The 17,981-nt window shown below is 39.8% G+C and overlaps 1 pseudogene; it reads left to right on the forward strand.

Moving 5' to 3' along the window:
- Nucleotides 1-280: 280 nt before the first annotated feature.
- The window catches only part of LOC106028029 (wee1-like protein kinase 2), a 30,667-nt pseudogene continuing 12,966 nt past the window's right edge, over nucleotides 281-17,981 (forward strand).

Raw genomic sequence — 17,981 nt, forward strand, 5'->3', positions numbered from 1 at the left:
ATGCGCCAGCTGCTGGCTTGTCGAACTCGCAGGCCTGCAGATGCAGATTCCAGCAGAGTCAGGGGCTCTCGATATTGCTCGGTTCCTGAAGACAACACGGCTGTCATCTAATATTTTCCCAGGCAGCGCTCTTTCTCTCTGCACCCCGTTTCACAGATTCCAGCTGCTTCACTTTCCTCACAGTTTGGGGACCAGCATTCAGCCTGCCTGTCTGCAGAGACAGTGCCCTTCACAGATGCCCCTTTAACATCCCACTCTGCCCAGTGGGAGTAACCACCTGATGACTGGTGCTCTGGGTCAGAACACAGGGAAGTGCGGTGTGTTTGCTGGTGGAAACAGTCCCACTGTGACAGTAAGTCCAGCTATTACTGTGATGTTAGGCAGTTAGTAAACCCCTGATTATGCAATCGTGGCTCCTGTGAGCAAGCACCCAGAGTAGGAAGCCCAGAGAGTGAGACCATCTTCACGGCAGCGCTCAGAGCAGGCTTCAGTCCTCCTCTCCAAGCTCTTGTTCTGTCAACTGACCCACCCACCGTATGGTCAACTTCCCCCTCTTCCCGGTAACTTCCATTCTCATTAGCTCTTAGGTCATTCTGCCCAACTTTTCGTCTTCTTCCCCCTCTCCCTCTTTCTCCTCCTTTTCTTTCTTTTTAAAAAAATGAATACTATTTATTTTTTCCTTTGAAACACGCTCTCACTGAGAGGCTGTTATCCACGCTGGGCTTTCACTTGTGTTCCTCCTTTGGCAGCCTCCCAGAGTGCAGAAATTACAGGGGTCCGCCAACAAGCCCATCTCAGACCCCTTTCTTTCTTTCTTTCTTTCTTTCTTTCTTTCCTTCTTTCGTTTTTTTTCTGGTGGGGGGAGCTTTAGTTTATGAGGTATGCTTGCTCATATAAAAGCTGTTCTAAACATATACATTTTCCAACCAGATTTTATTGGTATTTTAATTATATATAATGATCACATTTATCATAGAGAATTTTTTTTTTTTTTGTCTTTTTCCTTTTTATCGGTACCAGGGATCGAACTCACGACTGCCTGCTTATAAGGCAGGCACTTATGCCGCTGAGCTAAATCCCCAGCCCCCTATCATAGAGAATTTGTATCTGTGCATGATGGAACTTGATTCTTTTTTCTCCATTCCCCGAGCCTCCCTTCAACTCCTTCCCCTCCCCATTTACAAAAGCTTTGTTTCTATTTTTTCCTTCTTTTCTCAACTTTTTTTTACTTTTCTTTTCTTACCCCTCTACCTCCCTTGTTCCCCTCCCCATTTGAGCATTTTCTTCCTAGTTCACAGTATCTGTTCCACATTGGTCTTTATTTACACTTTCAGTTTCTCACACCGCGGAAACAATGCAGTATTTCTATATGTGTGCCTGATTTATTCCACTGAAGAGTATGGTTTCATGGAGCATCCATTTGCCTAGAAATGCTCAAATTTATCCTTCTATACAGCAGAGTAGAACTCCATTGTATTAAAAAACACACACACACACATCTTTATCCATTCACTGGTTGACGGGTATTTCGTCAGACTCATTTTTTAAAAAGAATTTTTTGGGCCAGGGATTTAGCTCAGGGGCATGAGCGCCTGCCTGACAAGTGCAAGGTCGTGAGTTCGATCTCCAGTACAAAAAAAACTTAGTATTTTATGCTGTCTTACATTCAGGCCACTCATTACTTAGTGGAATTTAGGTTTCCACAGAAATTTCCCAAGTTACAACAACTTCCTTGTTACTAAATTCAACAGAAATTTGCAGTTTCTGTTCTACTGACCTCTCCCCCCTCAGCGCTGGAGCCACTCCTTCCCTCAGCTCTCGAGGCACAGCGAAGGCAGGACGGTGCTCCTTCCTCTCAGCCTCCCCTGGCTCTGCTCCCAGGCTCCTCCCTTCTGCAGGTGTCACACTTGTTTTGTTCTTGGCGTTTGGATCCTAAGATTCCATCTCTACTCAAACACAGACTAGAAAATGACAGACTGTGGTAACCATTCATTTGCTACCTTTAACCATATGAACTGGTTCTGGTTGTATAACTAAAACAAACCAGAAAGTTATATTCAGTAAATAAGCCTTCAGTCTGGTAGTTTTATCCCCAGGGGATAAAATTGAACAAGGGTCAGGGGGAAAATAAAGACAGAGAAGAAGAGGAAGACATAAGAAGCAAGGCTGGAGGACAAAGACTGCAAACTTTGGGAAACTGGTAGAGAAGACAAGACGGCAAGAACAGGAAAAAAGAAGAACAAAACAGAACAACAACTAGAAACAATGTTCACACTCACATGAAAACAAGAACAAATAAGAAACAAAAAACCAAAAGAAAAAATGTCCACATCAGGCCATGTCTGTGCTGTCACTGGCAGAGACTGGGCAGACAGAGCCCAGATCCGTGTTGATTAATCCCAGCAAGCCAGCTGTAGATTTATGGCAGGGTGGTGGGTAATCCCAGCAAGCCTGCACCATTAGTTCCACGGAAGTTCAGGCTGGTTTTTGGCTGTGAGGCTGGGGCTGTTTGTTCAGCCAATCACCTTCACATTTCTCCTGCTGGCGTGAACTCCGCTCCACCTCACCCTGGCACTGAGAGCCACTAGAGGGAGCCTGCCACTGCTCTGAGTTCTGAGCTCAGTTGACCGTTCTCCAAGATGGCTACCTGTCAATACCCTCCTTCTGGAGGATGTCTGCAACTGAAAAACTCACCAGCCACTGCAATCCACTGTGTCCACTGCTCTGTTCTCCTGGAGGCCTGTGGGGCACCAGCAGTCTCTGGATATCTGCAGACTTCAGCTGCTCCTCCCATGCAGTGAGCCAGAGCCTGAGGAGAAAGCACTGCTTACCACTTCCTTCATCTTGAAGTCCTTCCCTTTGCTCATTTCTCCCTTCAGATCTTTGCGTGGTCCTAGGGACCTTCTCCACCTCTTCTCTTCCTCACATTGCTATATTCCAGCATTCAGGCACCAAACCTCAGAGACTGTTTCTCTGCCGTTCACTACTCTACCATCTTCCTGGATGCCCCCATCTCTCCTCATCTAACTTCCCCCAGGATCTCACCTGCTACTATGGCTTCCATTTCCATCTTCAGGTTGACTTGTTAGTCAGCTCACCATCACTGTTACAAACACCCAAGCTAAACAACTTCAGAGGAGGAAAGGTATGTTTTGACTCATGGTTTCAGAGACTTCCAGAAGGAAGCTTGGCCCTTGGTAGCCAGTACACCGTGGCACCAGTACATGGCGATGGAGAAGGCCTGCTCATCTTGTGGAGGCAGGACAGCAGAAAGAGACAGGGCCAGGGTCCCCAAGTCCTCTTCAAGAGCGCACCCTCCACTTAATTTCCTCCGACCGTCTCTCACCTCTTAAAGGTCCCATGACTTCCCCATTGCACTACACCCTGGGGACCAGGCTTTTGGGAGACAGTTCAAATGCAAACTAAAGCAATGATTCACAGATCTATGGTCCTCAAGCCAACCCTTCTCAGAGCTTAGACGTGTGGCACTCACCTCACAGACATGTTCATTTAGATAGCTTCAGAGGCAATTTAAGGCTAGTGTTTCTAGAACTGAAATCTTTCCAGATTTCTTCTGCTTTTGTGAGAGGAAGGAGACATTGAATGACCCCAGATGTCTCATGTCAGATCACACGGAATAACCCTGGATTCTTTCTCCCTAGCTCATTCCATCTGCTTAACAAGCACTGTTGGTTCAACCTCTGCTATACCTTTCCTCTGTCTGCCTCTCCCCAGCCCCATCACCACTGCCCTGGTCTAGGCCATGGTTATGCTCTGTTTCCTAACCTTGTCCCCGCCTCACTTTACCCCCATTCATTCTGTGTTCTGAAGCGATGCTCCAGAAACTAAAACAGATCATGTCACTTCCTCCTCAGAGCCTCTTGATGGCTGCCACTGCTTTGTCTCATGTGTGATCCAACCCCTCCTTGCGTTCTCCCTGCTTCCCATCCTGGTGGGGTTGACTAACATTTCCCCATCCCCTAAGCACACTGTGCATGGCCTTTGGATATCCTGTTCACTTTTCCAGGAGCACCAGAGCTGGTGTCCTGCTGCTCTCCAGCCCTCTCCCTTGGACTTACTGGTTATTAGAGGTCACTTCTTGCAGAGGTGCTGCTGACTCAGCTCCCTGTACCTCTTGCCTCATCGCATTTATCAGTCAGACTGCAGTGATTGTTGTAGCTGTCAGTCCCCCTCAGAGAGACTAACCTCCCCAAAGACCGCAGGCGGTCTATTCTCTTCACCTTGACTTAAATCAGCAAATCCTGGCCATTAGCAATCACCTCCCCATTCCACCCCTCCAGCTCCTGGCAACCACTAATCCACTTTCTGTTTCTGTGGAATTCAAACGTCCTCAGCAGCAGACAATGGGACATACTGAGCCTGAACTACCACCATCTTTTAAAATAAGAATGCTAAATAACTAACTCAAGGCAAATTATTAAGCCCTCTTCTGTCTTATTTTTCCTTACTTTGAAAAGATGCCTTCTCACTCAAGGGCCCAGGCTGTAAAATGGGCCACATTTTTAAATGGGTCATCTGCATGTCCACTGACTTTCATATAAAACTTGGTACTACTTGCTGGAATATATTTCTAATTCTCTAAGTGCTAGATTCTAAGATTGAACCAGGAGAATTGCAAGTTCAACTAACGTTGTAAACTGTCTCAAAATTTAAAAAATAAAAGACAAAAAAACGACAAACAAAAATTAATATTTTAAAAAGCAACTGCATTAATTAGTATCTCATTCATTGTTTTGGTTAAGTCATAGACTTTCCAGCAGTCTGAACCCTGGTTTCTGCTGTGAGAAGCTCAGGCTCTCGGAAGGCCGAAGGCCTTGGAGAACCTTGCAGAGCACCCCTCACCATCTACCTTCTGAGCCTAAGATCTTCTCTGTTCTCTCCCTGTGAACTTCCCCTGCTCCGATCACAGGATTCTTGAATCTTTGCAGGACAGATAACATCTAAAAAGATATTGTAGACTATCATGTTGTTTCTACTGAAAATCTTTTGTTTAGCTAAAAACTTTTTTAGTTCTTTCAGAACTATGTAATGAAAAATAATAGTGAAGAAATCATAGATATTATATTAAAGGAAGGACACTTGATGCCTCTCCAAGTACCGGATGCCTCGTTGGTGAATTGTAATTAGAGAGAAGGGCTAATCTTTTCTCCCAAATGTGTATCTAATGTTAATTGAAGACTTTGCGGCACAGATATAATGCTGGAACCTTTACCTTCATTACCTTATTTAATCTCAGAACATCTCAACAAGGTAGGAAATATTGTTACACTCATGTTACAGATGAGGAAGCCGAGGCCTAGAGATTAAATGATTTATCACGCAGCTAGTAACTAATTACAAGCACTTAGGTTGTCTCTGACCACAGAATCCAGCATCAACTTTGAATATCTCTTTGATAATAGAGATACATAAATATATATTTGTGTGGGACCTGTGAGGAACATTTGTATGTCCTGATCATGAATTATTTTCCTTTTAGATTGTTAATGTGGTTATCGTAGGATGGGCAAAACTGGCAAAGTTCAACAGTGAGAAAGAGCTGCTTAATAGATGATCATAATCGCTTCCTATAAATTCCTTCCCACAGTGCCAGATACACATTGTTCAACTGCTTTATTTTCATTTTTGTAATATTTAAATTATTGTAAATTAGATGCCTGGCACTTAATAGGAACTTGCTGCATATCTGTTGGACAGACTGATGTGTTTACTCCTTTATGATCACACTCTGCCAGAGGCAGGACCTGCGTAAAGAGAAGTAGAAGGGTCCCAAGGAACATTCAGCTCTGCACTTCTATGAGCCTGGACATTCTGGTCCTAAAATACCCAACGTAGTGGCTCCCTAAATGCTTCAGTTGCATTAGTCTTGTTTCCTTAACTAGAATTTCAAGCAAAGTCTGAATACAGTTTGCCTTTCTTTTTTTGGGTGTGGGGGGGTTATTGCAATTGAACTGCCAAATATGCCACCATGCCTGGCTTATTTAAACTTTTCATGAAGTCCAGTTTATCTTTTTTCTTTCGTTGCCTGCACTTTTGGTGTCATATCTAAGAAACATCACCTAATACAAAGTCGTAAATGTTTATCCTTATGTTTTCTTCTAAGGGTTTTATAGTTTTGGCTCTTAAATTTGGATGTTTAGTCTCTTTGGCATTAGTGCATGAACATGATGCATACGCTAGTGCTACAATTTGGGGAGGAAATGTCTCCCAAGGCCTGTGTGTTACAGCGTTGGTCCCCAGCTTGGTGCTATTAGAATCTGACGGAAGCTGAGCAGGGGGCCTGGTGGGATCCACTTGCGCCTCCAGTCCCTTGGCGCATGCCCTTGAAGGAGCTGGTGGGATCCCCCTCTTTCCTTTTTCTGTCTTTTGCTTCCTTACCAGGAAGTGAGTTATCAGATGTGCAATGCAATCCCTCTGTACTGTGCCTTCTCACCACTGGCCCCAAAACAGTGGAACCCACTGATCACAGACTGAAACTGTTATTGGGGTTCTGGGGTGTTACGCTTTGCTCACTGGTACTTTCTAGGCTCTTGTCTGGGAACAAATAATTGAACAGGATACAAAGCATCGAGGTTGCACACTTATTAGAGGTATTAAAAATAAGAAAAGAAGGAAGGAGGAGTCGGGTGTGATGGTGCATGCCAGTAATTCCAGCACTTGGGAGGCTGAGGCAGGAGGATCCTTGCAAATTCAAGAAGAGCCTGGGTTACATAGTGAGTTCAAGGTCACATAGCCTGACCCTGTCTCAAAAAGACCCCCCCCAAGAGAGAGAGAGAGAGAGAGAGAGAGAGAGAGAGAGAGAGAACGGAGGAGAAGGAAAAGTGCTCTGTACAGGGGTGGGGGCCAAAGGTGCCCTTGGAACAGAAGACTAATTTTGTCATCAACGCTCATAAATGTGAGTCTGACAGACTCACATATATGCTTTAGAATATTTCTACCAATGAATTATTAATTTTAATTTTGAGTTTCATTTTATTAAACAATGATTACTTAACAGTAAAAAAATCACAAAAATAAAGTATTGAGTTTGTAATATTTTTTATAAAAAAGCAATCAAAATTTGCAGCATCAACTGGTGTGTGGTGTACAAAGTCTAAAAAGAAACATCAGAAATAAATTCTCATTTGAACTACAATGAAAGTAACAATAGCACTCTACATAAAACTGTTTCCTTCAGTCATCATGCCTAAGGCAGTCTGCACACAGACAAGGGCATGTCCCTTTCACACATGCTGCTTTTACTGGGTCTAATGTCTAATGTCTTTGCTTTTCTGGCCTTTTTGTAGGACACTCCTGACATCTCAGGGTCCTGCTGTCTTGTCAGGAGGTCTTATTGTAGCATACAGTGTGTGGTTAACGGGAACATAATATATCAATAAAATAAATCCTAAATTCTTAATCTGTATTGTATGTCTAGAATAGATTTTCACATCAGCTCTGTACCTACTTACAAAACCTAAAAGATAACATCAGAAATAAACTCTCATTTATATATCTATTTATTTATTTTTACATTGGATTTTATTGGTACATCTCAGATATATACAAGGATCATGTTCGTCATAGGGAGTTTGTAGCTGTAAATGATGTAACTTGTTTTTTCCTCATTCCCCTCCCACTTCAGTCCCTCGTCTCCTCCGTATTTATAAAACTTCATGTCCATGTTTTCCTTCTTTTCTCATCTTTTCTTGCTTTTCCTTTCTTTTCTCTCCTCCTCCCCTCTCTCTTGTTCCCTTCCCCATTTGAACATTTCCCTCCTATTCCAAATACATTTTGGTCCTAATTTTATAATTTCAGTTTCTCATACCCGAGTAACAATGCCGTAATTACACATGTGTGTGCAGTTTATTTCACTAAAGACTCAAGGTGAACCCATTTTCCTAGAAATGTCTCCAGATATCCTTCTTTGTGGAGAAAAGTACTCCATTGTATTAAAACACACACACACACACACACACACACACACACACACACACACACACACACAAGCACATCTTTTTATCCACTCACCAGTTTGGGTTCTTGGTTGTTTCCAAGATTTGGCTATTAAAATCTGTGCTACTATCCATATGGGTGTTTATATCATACCGCAGTGTTATGTCACCATGATATGATGCTTTTAACTCTTTTGGGAAGATACCCAAGAGGGAATGGCTGGGTCTAATGGAAACTCCAGTCCTGGTTTTAAGTGTTTTTTTTTCAGCCCTAGTTTTTGAGAAATCTCCACACTGATTTCCACAATGGTAGCACCAGTCCACACTCCCACCAACAGTGGAGAGGGGTTCCTTTTTCCCCACGGCCCCTCCAGCATTTATTGTTGCTTGATTTCTTAGTAATAGCTGTTCTCTCTGGGGTGGAGTCTCAGTGTTTTAATTTGCATCTCTTGAATGACCAATGATGATGGACATTTATTCATATATTTATTTGCTGTTTATATTTCTTCATCTGGGAAGTTTGCATTCATCTCAGATGTCCATTTTTGGATTTGGTCTTTAAATCTGAGAGGACCGATTTTTTTGAGTTCTTTGTATGTTCTTGATAGTAATCCTTTGTCTGAGGATCAGCTGGCAAACATTTTCTCCCACATTGTGGGATGTCTCTTTACTGTGTTGTTGGTTTCTCTTGCTGTGCAAAAGCTTCTCAGTAAGATGAGATCCCAGTTGTTGATTATGATAGTTCCTGTGAAATTGGAGTTTTGTTCAGGAAGTCTTTGCCTACACCAATGTCTCTAACAGTTTTACCTACTCTATCTTCCAGCAGATTTAATGTCAGGAATAAATTCTTATACAAACTACAATGAAATACCAGTAGAAAGGAATCTACTCCAAAAATAAGCTTTGCTTCCACTGTCACCCCCAAGGCAGTAACACACATGACAACTGTGTGTTCCATACACAAATATCACTTACACTGAGAGTATATATGTTTTGTTTTCCTGTCCTTTCTTGTAGGATACGGTTGACATCTTGTTTTCCTATTATCATAGTGGGTCTTTGTGATGCTGCATCTGCCTGTTCACCTGTCAGCTCACCAATATGATTCACAATTTTTTGGCCTAGTTCCCTGGGCAACATTTTGGTTTTCCTCTGTTATAAATAATCTCTTATGAGCTCCAGTCCTAATCCTCTAAGAAAATTTTTCTGTGATATTTTATACTTGTTATTTTCTTTGTAAACCATCAAACTGTTTATGCTGCATGTGTATTGGATTGAGTGTTGTGTTTCGAGTGACATCATTGTTGTTGCATGACTTATCAACAACATCTACCACCTTCAGTTTTGTTGTTGGAAATTTTCAACTCTGGCTTGTGTTTTTTTTTTTAATTTTATTTAAGGAGAAAAAAAGCAGAGAAAGGGTACAAGTTATACAGATTTACAGAAAAAAATAAACAGTAGGAAATCACTAGTTAATGGATTACATATTGCTATCTTAGAAATAATAGTTCAAGTCACAAAATTAAAGCTTGTAAAGTGGACATTCCAACAATGATACTGCAAACAGTTCTGTTCAATGATCCAATAAAACTCAGTGATATCATTTTCTATCTTATACACTTAAATATACATGCAGTTATATAGTTTAGAGCACTTTCTTTTCCTCTCTTTTGTACAATGACTATTACACATTTTGGGTTTTATTGCTCCCACGGTTCTTATTACTTTTTTGGAAGAGAGTAAAACCAAATGTGACATAACAGAACAGAGTTGGTCAAATAAAAAGGGTGGACATAATAGATAATGTAAAAACATAATACAAGGTGATCAACAGTGGTTACCATAATGCCTCCCGCTATCTCTAATAGAATTGCCTATATCATTAGTTATAATAAAATTGAACAAAACAGTAAAGAACAAAACCGACAAAACCAAAACATTGGAGACATTGTAGGTCTTCAAAAGTAGATAAAAGTCAACAAGAATGGGCGTCATAATGAATCTCACTATCTTCACAGCTGTTGCCTAAACTTTCAAACCTAGTACTATCCAGCAAAACAGAAAGGGGAACATCAGTCAAAAACAAGATGGTGAGAGTAATACAGGGCTTTAAATCGAGATAATGGAAAGTCAAAGTGGGTTACTATAATATATCCTGCTATTTTTATTTATTTTTCCCTTAATTAAAAGGATAAAAATAAAAAAGTAAATAATGGAGTGGAGATTGAGATAAAAGAGGGCATAACAGCAAAACAGCACAGATCAAAACATAACCATTTAAGCAGAATAGTGTTTCACCACCAGATAATCCTGACATAAAAGTAGTTACCATATTGTCTCTTTCCTTGAAATCTGTGAGTACAACTTCGTTAAATATAGCATTAAATATATCAAAACAATGTAAAACCATTTAAGAGAATGACAGCATTATAGGGTATTTAGAATTGATTAACAGAAAATGAACAATGGTTTCTGTATAATCTCCTTGTCTTTAAAAGTTTTTGCTTATACTATCGTACATAATAAAATCCAATAAGATACAACCTATTCAGACCAATGGAGACAGAAGAACAAAAGCTTGATGAGACTTCAAAACAAGATGATACTAAATCAGTATTACCTATTAAGATGTCATTTTCTCCAAAATAGCTGTTCCTATCATCCAGTCTTCTCTGCCTCATTTCTGTTGAGCTCTTTTTCTGTCATTAGCTGTCAGTTTGTCTTCTTCATTTTGTTCTCTGCTCCATTCGTTGTGGCCTCCCCACCACTATTTCTGGATTCTTTGTATTTTTCTTTTTTTAGAATATCCTGCAATACTCTCTGTAGAGTTGAATTGGTGGTTGCAAATTCCCCCAGTTCCTCCTTATCCTGGAAGCACCTTGTTTTTCCATCAATTTCCAGGGACAGTTGTGCAGGATATCTCAATCTTGGCTGGAGATTATTATCCTTCAAAGCTTGAATTATTTCTCCCCACGCTCTTCGTGATTTGATGGTTTGTGCAGAGAAATCTGCTGTAATTCTGATGGGTGTTCCCTTGTAAGTGGTCTGTTTCTTGTCTCTGACAGCTTTTAATATTCTGTTCTTGTATTGAATTTCTGGAATTTTGATTATTATATGCCTGGGTGTTGCTCTGTTTGGGTTGTAGGTAGCTGGGGTCCTGTATGCCTCATACATTTGAGTATCTTTACCTTTTGCTAAATTAGGAAAATTCTCCTGGATTATTTCTGTGAGTAGCTTTTGTAGTTCATTTGTTTGTGTCCCTACTTCTTCTTTTATGTTCTTAATTCTTAAGTTATGGATCCTCTTATCATCTTCTTGTCTTTGTATTATTGCTGTTTGTTTCTTTGTTATTTTTAAGAAGTTTTTCATTTCATTCTCCCATATTACAAATCTGCCTTCCAGTTCAGATAGTCTGTCCTTAGTTTCTTTCAAGCTGTTATGCCAGTTTTCGATAGACTTTTAAGTTTCCTGGTAGTCCCTTTGAACCTGCTTCACTTATTCTATGCTTTCTCTGTTTTCTCCATCAAACAATTCTCCCCTCTTTTTCTGTTCTTCCATTCTACCATCTGTTTTTTCTTGGGTGGTGCTTAGCATTTCTCTAACTATTCTGCTTACTTCTAGCTTCAGGTCATTGATAACTTCATTCCTGAACTGATCTATGAGGCTCTCTAGATGGCGCTTTATGTCTATTGGTGCGGTGTCCGCTATTATCTGTTTCTCAGAATTGGGGGCTGAGGAGCCTTTCTTGTTGCTGCCTCTTCCCATATTCTTTGTTCCTTATATATGCTAGCTTATATAGGAGGCCCAGCTTCCCTCCCTGTCAGCCACAGCCTGATCAAATTGTGCTGGTTATGTGTTCCCGCCCACCGCAGCACACCAGAAGTTCCAGACCAGGCAGCCTACGCGGGGCCCGCCCCTCCCGGCCACCGTCAGGCTCTGGGATCTGGGTTGGGCTAGCCTACCGAGTCCGCCAGCAGCGTCACGCAGGCCAGGCACTTCTCACAAATCCCACTTAAGAGGGGGATGTGTGGCTGAAGTCGCCACCGCGCCCTGCTCCCGCAGGACTGCCCGGTCCCAGAATGTCCTCTGCTGGAGTCAAACTGTGGTAGAGTGTCAGTTTCTCTCACTCACCTCACCACAAGTCAGTGCACACCTCTCTGCCCGACCTGTTTTCGACTCCGTTCGCAGATTCCCATTCTCAGAGCTTCCACGCATCTCTCTCCTTGCCGAGCCAATATAGAGGCAGCCGCAGTGCAGTGGGAAACCCAAATCGCGGCTTCCAATGGTGCGGGCTCCAGCCTCCACACTGAGGCTTTTCTGTTCCTGCTCTAGCACCAGGACTGCGTTCCAAGTTGGTTTCTCTCAGTCCAGTTCATTCCTGAGTCAGCAGAGCATATCTCCACTGGCTTATGTCTCCTTATTCCGCACCATTCCTGACTTCTGAGCCGAGTCTTTCAGAGAGCCTCCGTAGCTGCTGTTATCTGTCTGCCATGTTCTCCCGGAAGCTCAATCAATCAATTGAATAATGACAGATCTCTCCCATAGGATTATGACAGATACTAAAGGGATATTGTGAATAGGGCAGCAACATATTGGTAAAGTACGTGAATTCCAGAATTAGATTCCCTGACTCTGAATTCCAGCTTTGCTATCAATAAGATCAAAGTTTATCTATTGATCAAAGTTTATATCTAGCAATGATAATGTGTAAATTACCAAGTGTGTAATCCCAGCACTTGGGAGGCTGAGACAAGAGGATCACTACTAATCTGAAGCCAACCTTAGCAACATGGTGAGTTCAAAGCCAGACCCTGTCTCAAAAAGACAACAATGACAAAAATGTAACTTGTAGGTCTGTCATGAATATTCCTGGTAAATAATTCTTTAAAATGTTTGGGTGTGTTTTGTACATAGGAACTTCCCAGTAAACACTAGTTATCACCATTATTTGTTATTATTTGCCAAGTGGAGTCAGCCAGAATAAGTCAGATATTTCTTTCCTTTAAGAATTTGAAAATGACTTTTTCTAGGGTACTAACAGTCCCCAGAAGCTGTAGCCAGTTCTCAGCAGTCGTCAGACTCTGCATCGTCTCTGTGAGTTACCCCTCAGGAGAGTCCCAGCTTGTGGATGTCACTGTCCTTTAAGAACGATGTCCACATCTAACAGGCATCTAAAGGAGTAGCTCTTAACCCCCATCTGCCCCTGCTCACCTTTGCACATTCTATTTCTGGTAATGCCATTCTTGCTACGTTCACTATTCATAATATTATAGCCAAAGTTTCACCCCAAGGCCACTTCACACATGCTACCATTCAGTCAGGTCTTGCTTGTTCTCTATTTTAATGGTGAAATTTTTAGTAGTTGTTATAGTATTCTTTTTGTCTTTCATTATCATGGCTTGCTGTACACTGTACCTAAGATATTGTCATTGCTATCATTTGGGGGGGTGTTAGAGATTGAACAGAGTGAGGGTCCTGCACAAGTTAGACACATGTTCTACTATTGACCTACATCCCTCTACCTGCCTAAAATAATTTGGAGGGATAATGTGAGGCATGGACAAAAAGTTCCTTCCTCTGATGAAGATTTATATTTGTTTTATTATTTTTGTTTTTATTATTTTTTGTTCCCTTGATCATGTGCCTATTTATTTATTTATTTATTACTGAAATCCATTTTATTTCAAAGAAAAAAGAAAACAAAATTTCCAAACGTGACCATCAGGGGACAACAATGGTGCATACATTGCACATTGCCATCCCCAAGTCAGTCACCCAGAGCATTAGCCATCTGCATTCAGTGGTCCAAACAGTACCAGTGCAAAGCCTTTTCTTCAATGTACTTAGAGAAATCTGTAGTATAACACTAGGGAGATGATACAATGTTTACACATGCATGTCTGATTTATTTCACTTAAGCGTATGGTCTCAAGTTGCATCCATTTACTTATAAAAAGTCTCAAGTTTGTCCTTCTTTGCAGCTGGATAGTACTCGATTATATAAAAGTACCATATCTTTTTTTTCTCCATTCCTCAACTGATAAGCATTTAGGTTGTTTCTAAGATTTAGCTATTTTAAATTGTGTTGTTATGACCATGGCTGCACATATATTGCTGTGGTATGATGTTTTTAATTGTTCTTGGAAGATACCCAGAAGGGGAATAGCAGGATCAAATGGGACCTCCAACACTAATTTTTAAAGAATCTCCACCATTGAATCTCGGACAATTGAATGCAGTTTTTTAAGATTTCCACAATGATTGTATCAGTCTACATCCCCATCAATAGTGGAGAAGAGTTTCTTTTTCTCCACAGCTTCTCCAGCATTTGCTATTGATTGATTTCTTGATAATAGCCATTCTTTTTGGAGTGAGGTAGAATTTCAGTATTGTTTTAATTTGAATCTCTCAAATGACCAGTAATGCTGAACACATTTTTCCCACATATTTATTTGCTGTTCGTATTTCTTCATCTAAGAAGGTGTATTTATCTCTGATGCCCATTTTTGGATTGGATTTTTAAATCTGGAAGGACTGATTGTTTTGAGTTCTTTATATGTTCTTGATAGTAAACCTTTGCCTGAGGAATAGCTGGCAAACATTTTCTCCCACATTGTGGGATGTCTCTTTACCATGTTGGTGGTTTCTCTTTCTGTGCAAAAGTTTTTTGTAAGATGAGATCCCAGTTGTTGATTCTTTGTGACAGTTCCTGTGCAATTGGGGTTTTGTTCATAAAATCTTTGCCTACACCAATGTCTTCAAGAGTCTTACGTACTCTATCTTCCACTAGATTTAATATTTCTGTTTTAATATTTAGATTTTTTATCCATTTTGAATTTAGTTTAGTGCATGATGAAAGATATGGGTCCAGTTTTAATCTCTGGCATGTGATCAGTTTTTCCAGCACCATTCATTAAAGAGGCTATTTTTCTCCCAGTGAAGGTGTTTAGCGCCTTTGTCAAAGATAAGGTGGCTTATTGTGTCTAGAATTGTTTCTATATCTTCTAATCTGTTCCACTGATCTTCGGGTCTGTTTTTTTTTTTTTTTTTTTTTTTGCTAGTACCACATTGGTTTTTAAATCACAATAGTGATAATACAATGTTAAGCCAGGATTGTGATGTACCCCTTGCCTTGCTTTTGTTTTCTAGGATTGCCTTACTATTTTAGGTCTCTTCTGGTTCAAATGAAATTTAGGATAGTTTTCTCTAATTCTGTGAGATATGCTATTGGAATTTTGATTGGATTGCATTGAATTTGTATAATAATTTTGGAAGTATGGCTATTTTCACTATATTGGTTCTTCCTGCCCAAGAGCATGGGATATCACTCCATTTTATTTTATTTTATTTTATTTATTGGTATCAGGAACTAAATTCACTACCTCACACTTGCCAGGCAGGTGCTTGTTTAGCTGAGCTAAATCCCAGACCTCCATTTTGTAATATTCTCTTCAATATCTTCTTTCAGAGTATTATAATTTCCAATGTAGAGGTCTTTGACATCCTTTGTTAGATTGATTCTTAGGCATTTCATTTTGGGGGGGGATCCTATTGTAAAAGGTGTTGTTTCCCTGAATTTCTTCTCAGTGAGTTTGTTATTCTTGTACAGGAAGGCTACTGAATTTTGGGTACTGACTTTGTATTCAGCTACACTATTGAATTTACTTATTAAATCTAGCAGTGCTTTAGTGGAGTTTTTGGAGTCTTCTATGTAGAGTATCATGTGATCTGAAAATAATGATAGTTTAACTTCTTTTCCTTTGTTTATTAGTTTTATTTCTTTCTTTTGTCTAATTGCTCCAGCTAAAGTTTCCAGGACTATGTTGAATAAGAGTGGAGACAGTGGACATCCTTGTCTTATTCCTGATTTTAGAGAGAGAGTTTTCAGTTTTTGTCCATTTGGTATGATGTTGGCTGTTGGTTTGTCATAGATTGTGTCTTAGTTACTTTTCTATTGTTAATGGGTCAAAATATGTGACATCCAAAATTAAGGAAGGAATGAATCTAGTATTTAGCTGTTTATGGAGGTTTCAATCCATACTCAGCTGGCTCTAAGGCTGAGTGGCACAGCAGAGATGCAACAGTTCATGATGGCAGCAGTTATCAAAAGCAACAAGAACAAAAAGTGTAAGAGCATAAAGAGAAGACTTTTCCTGTCTTTTATATTGTATATAGGCCACACCAACTTGGGTATAGCACTCACACCCATAACTCAGCATTGGACCGTGAGTCATTCACAAACTCTAGGAGTCCACCTCCATGACTTCATGAGGCTTTGGGGGACATTCAGACTCAAACCATAACAGTTGGCTTTTTTCACATTGTGATAAAGACCATCTATTCCAATTTTTTTTAGTTTTTATTATGAGTGCTGGACTTTGTGAAAAGTTTTTTCTGTATCGATTGAGATAATCATATAATTTTTGCTCTTGGCTCTGTTAGTATGGTTTATTTTGTTTATTGATTTACATATGTTAAACCATCCCTGCATCCCTGGGATGAATCCTACTTGATCATGATGTATAATCCTTCTTGACAGTGTGCTGCATTCCATTTGCCAGTATCTTGTTGAAGATTTTTTCATCTATGTTCATTAGGGAAATTGGCTTGTAATTCTCTTTCTTAGTTGGTTTTTCTCTAGTTTTGGTATCTAGATAACATTTATTTCCAGGAATCAATTTGGGAATATTGGTTCTCTTTCAATTTTATTAAAGATTTTAAGAAGTAATAGTATTAGGTCTTTTCTAAATTTCTTGTAGAACTCAGCAGTGAATCTGTCAGAGCCTGGGCTTTTCTTCGTTTTTTTAATTTTGTTTTGTTTTTTTCCTGGTACCAGGGAATGAACTCACAACCTTGTGTTTGCTAGGCAGGCACTTATGCCACTGAGCTAAATCCCTGGCCCTGGGGTTTTCTTTGTTGATAGGTTTTTAATTACATCTTTGATTTGATTTATTGACATTGGGTTATTTAGAATTTTTATATCTTCTTGATTCAGCTTTGGTAATTCATATGTATCTAAGAATCTGTCCATTTTTTCTGTATTTTCTATTTCATTAGAATACAAGTTTTTAAAGTAGTTATAGCTGATCTTCTGAATTTCTGCAGGGTCTGTTGTGATTTCACCCTTTTCATTTCTAATTGCACTGTCTTCTTCCTTTCTTTTGTTTTTTTGGGGGGGGGGTTAAGGTTGGCTAAGGGTTTCTCAATTTTATTTAATCTTTCAAAGAACCAACTCTTCAATTTATCAATTCTTTGTATTGTGTTTTTTAGTCTCCAATGTGTTAATTTTGGCTCTGATCTTTATAATTTCCAACCCTGAACAAGCTTTTGGTCTAGCCTGCTCTTCTTTTTCTAGAAGTTTGAGGTTTATTATTAAGATGTTTATATGTGCTTGGTCTGTTTTCCTAATTTGGGTATTTACTGCTATAAATTTTTTTCTTAAAACTGCTTTCACTGTGTCTTGGTTTATTGTAGTTGTCATTTTCATTCGACTGTAAAAGCTATGTAATTTCTTCTTTAATTTTATCTGTGACCCATTGGTTGTTCAGCAGAGTGCTATTTAATTTCCATGTGTTTATGAAGTACTTGTGGTTTCTTTTGCCATGAATTTCCAATTTCATTTCTCTGTGGTCTGATAGTATGCATGGGATAATTACAATTCCTTTCTATTTACGTAAGCATATTCTATGTTGCCAACATGTGGTCTATTTTGGACAAAGTCCCATGTGCAGCTGAGAAAAATATGTATTCTGATGTCATGAGAGTAGAACACTATATAGATATCTACCAAGTCCATGTGTTTGAATGTTTGATTCAGTTCTAATATTTCATTAATTTATTGTCTAGGTGATCTTTATATTTCTGACAGTAGAGTAGTGAGATCTCCCAATACAATTGTGTTAGGGCTTATTTAATTTTTCATGTCTGTTAGTATTTGTTTTATATAGTTGGGGACACTGGTATTTGTTGCATATATATTTATGATTGTTATCTCTTCCTCTTGGATTGTTCCTTTTAAGAGGATGC

Source organism: Cavia porcellus, unplaced genomic scaffold (genome assembly GCF_034190915.1).
Source record: "Cavia porcellus strain 051 isolate PalLab524CR breed Dunkin Hartley unplaced genomic scaffold, mCavPor4.1 scaffold_30, whole genome shotgun sequence".
Lineage (NCBI taxonomy): Eukaryota > Metazoa > Chordata > Mammalia > Rodentia > Caviidae > Cavia > Cavia porcellus.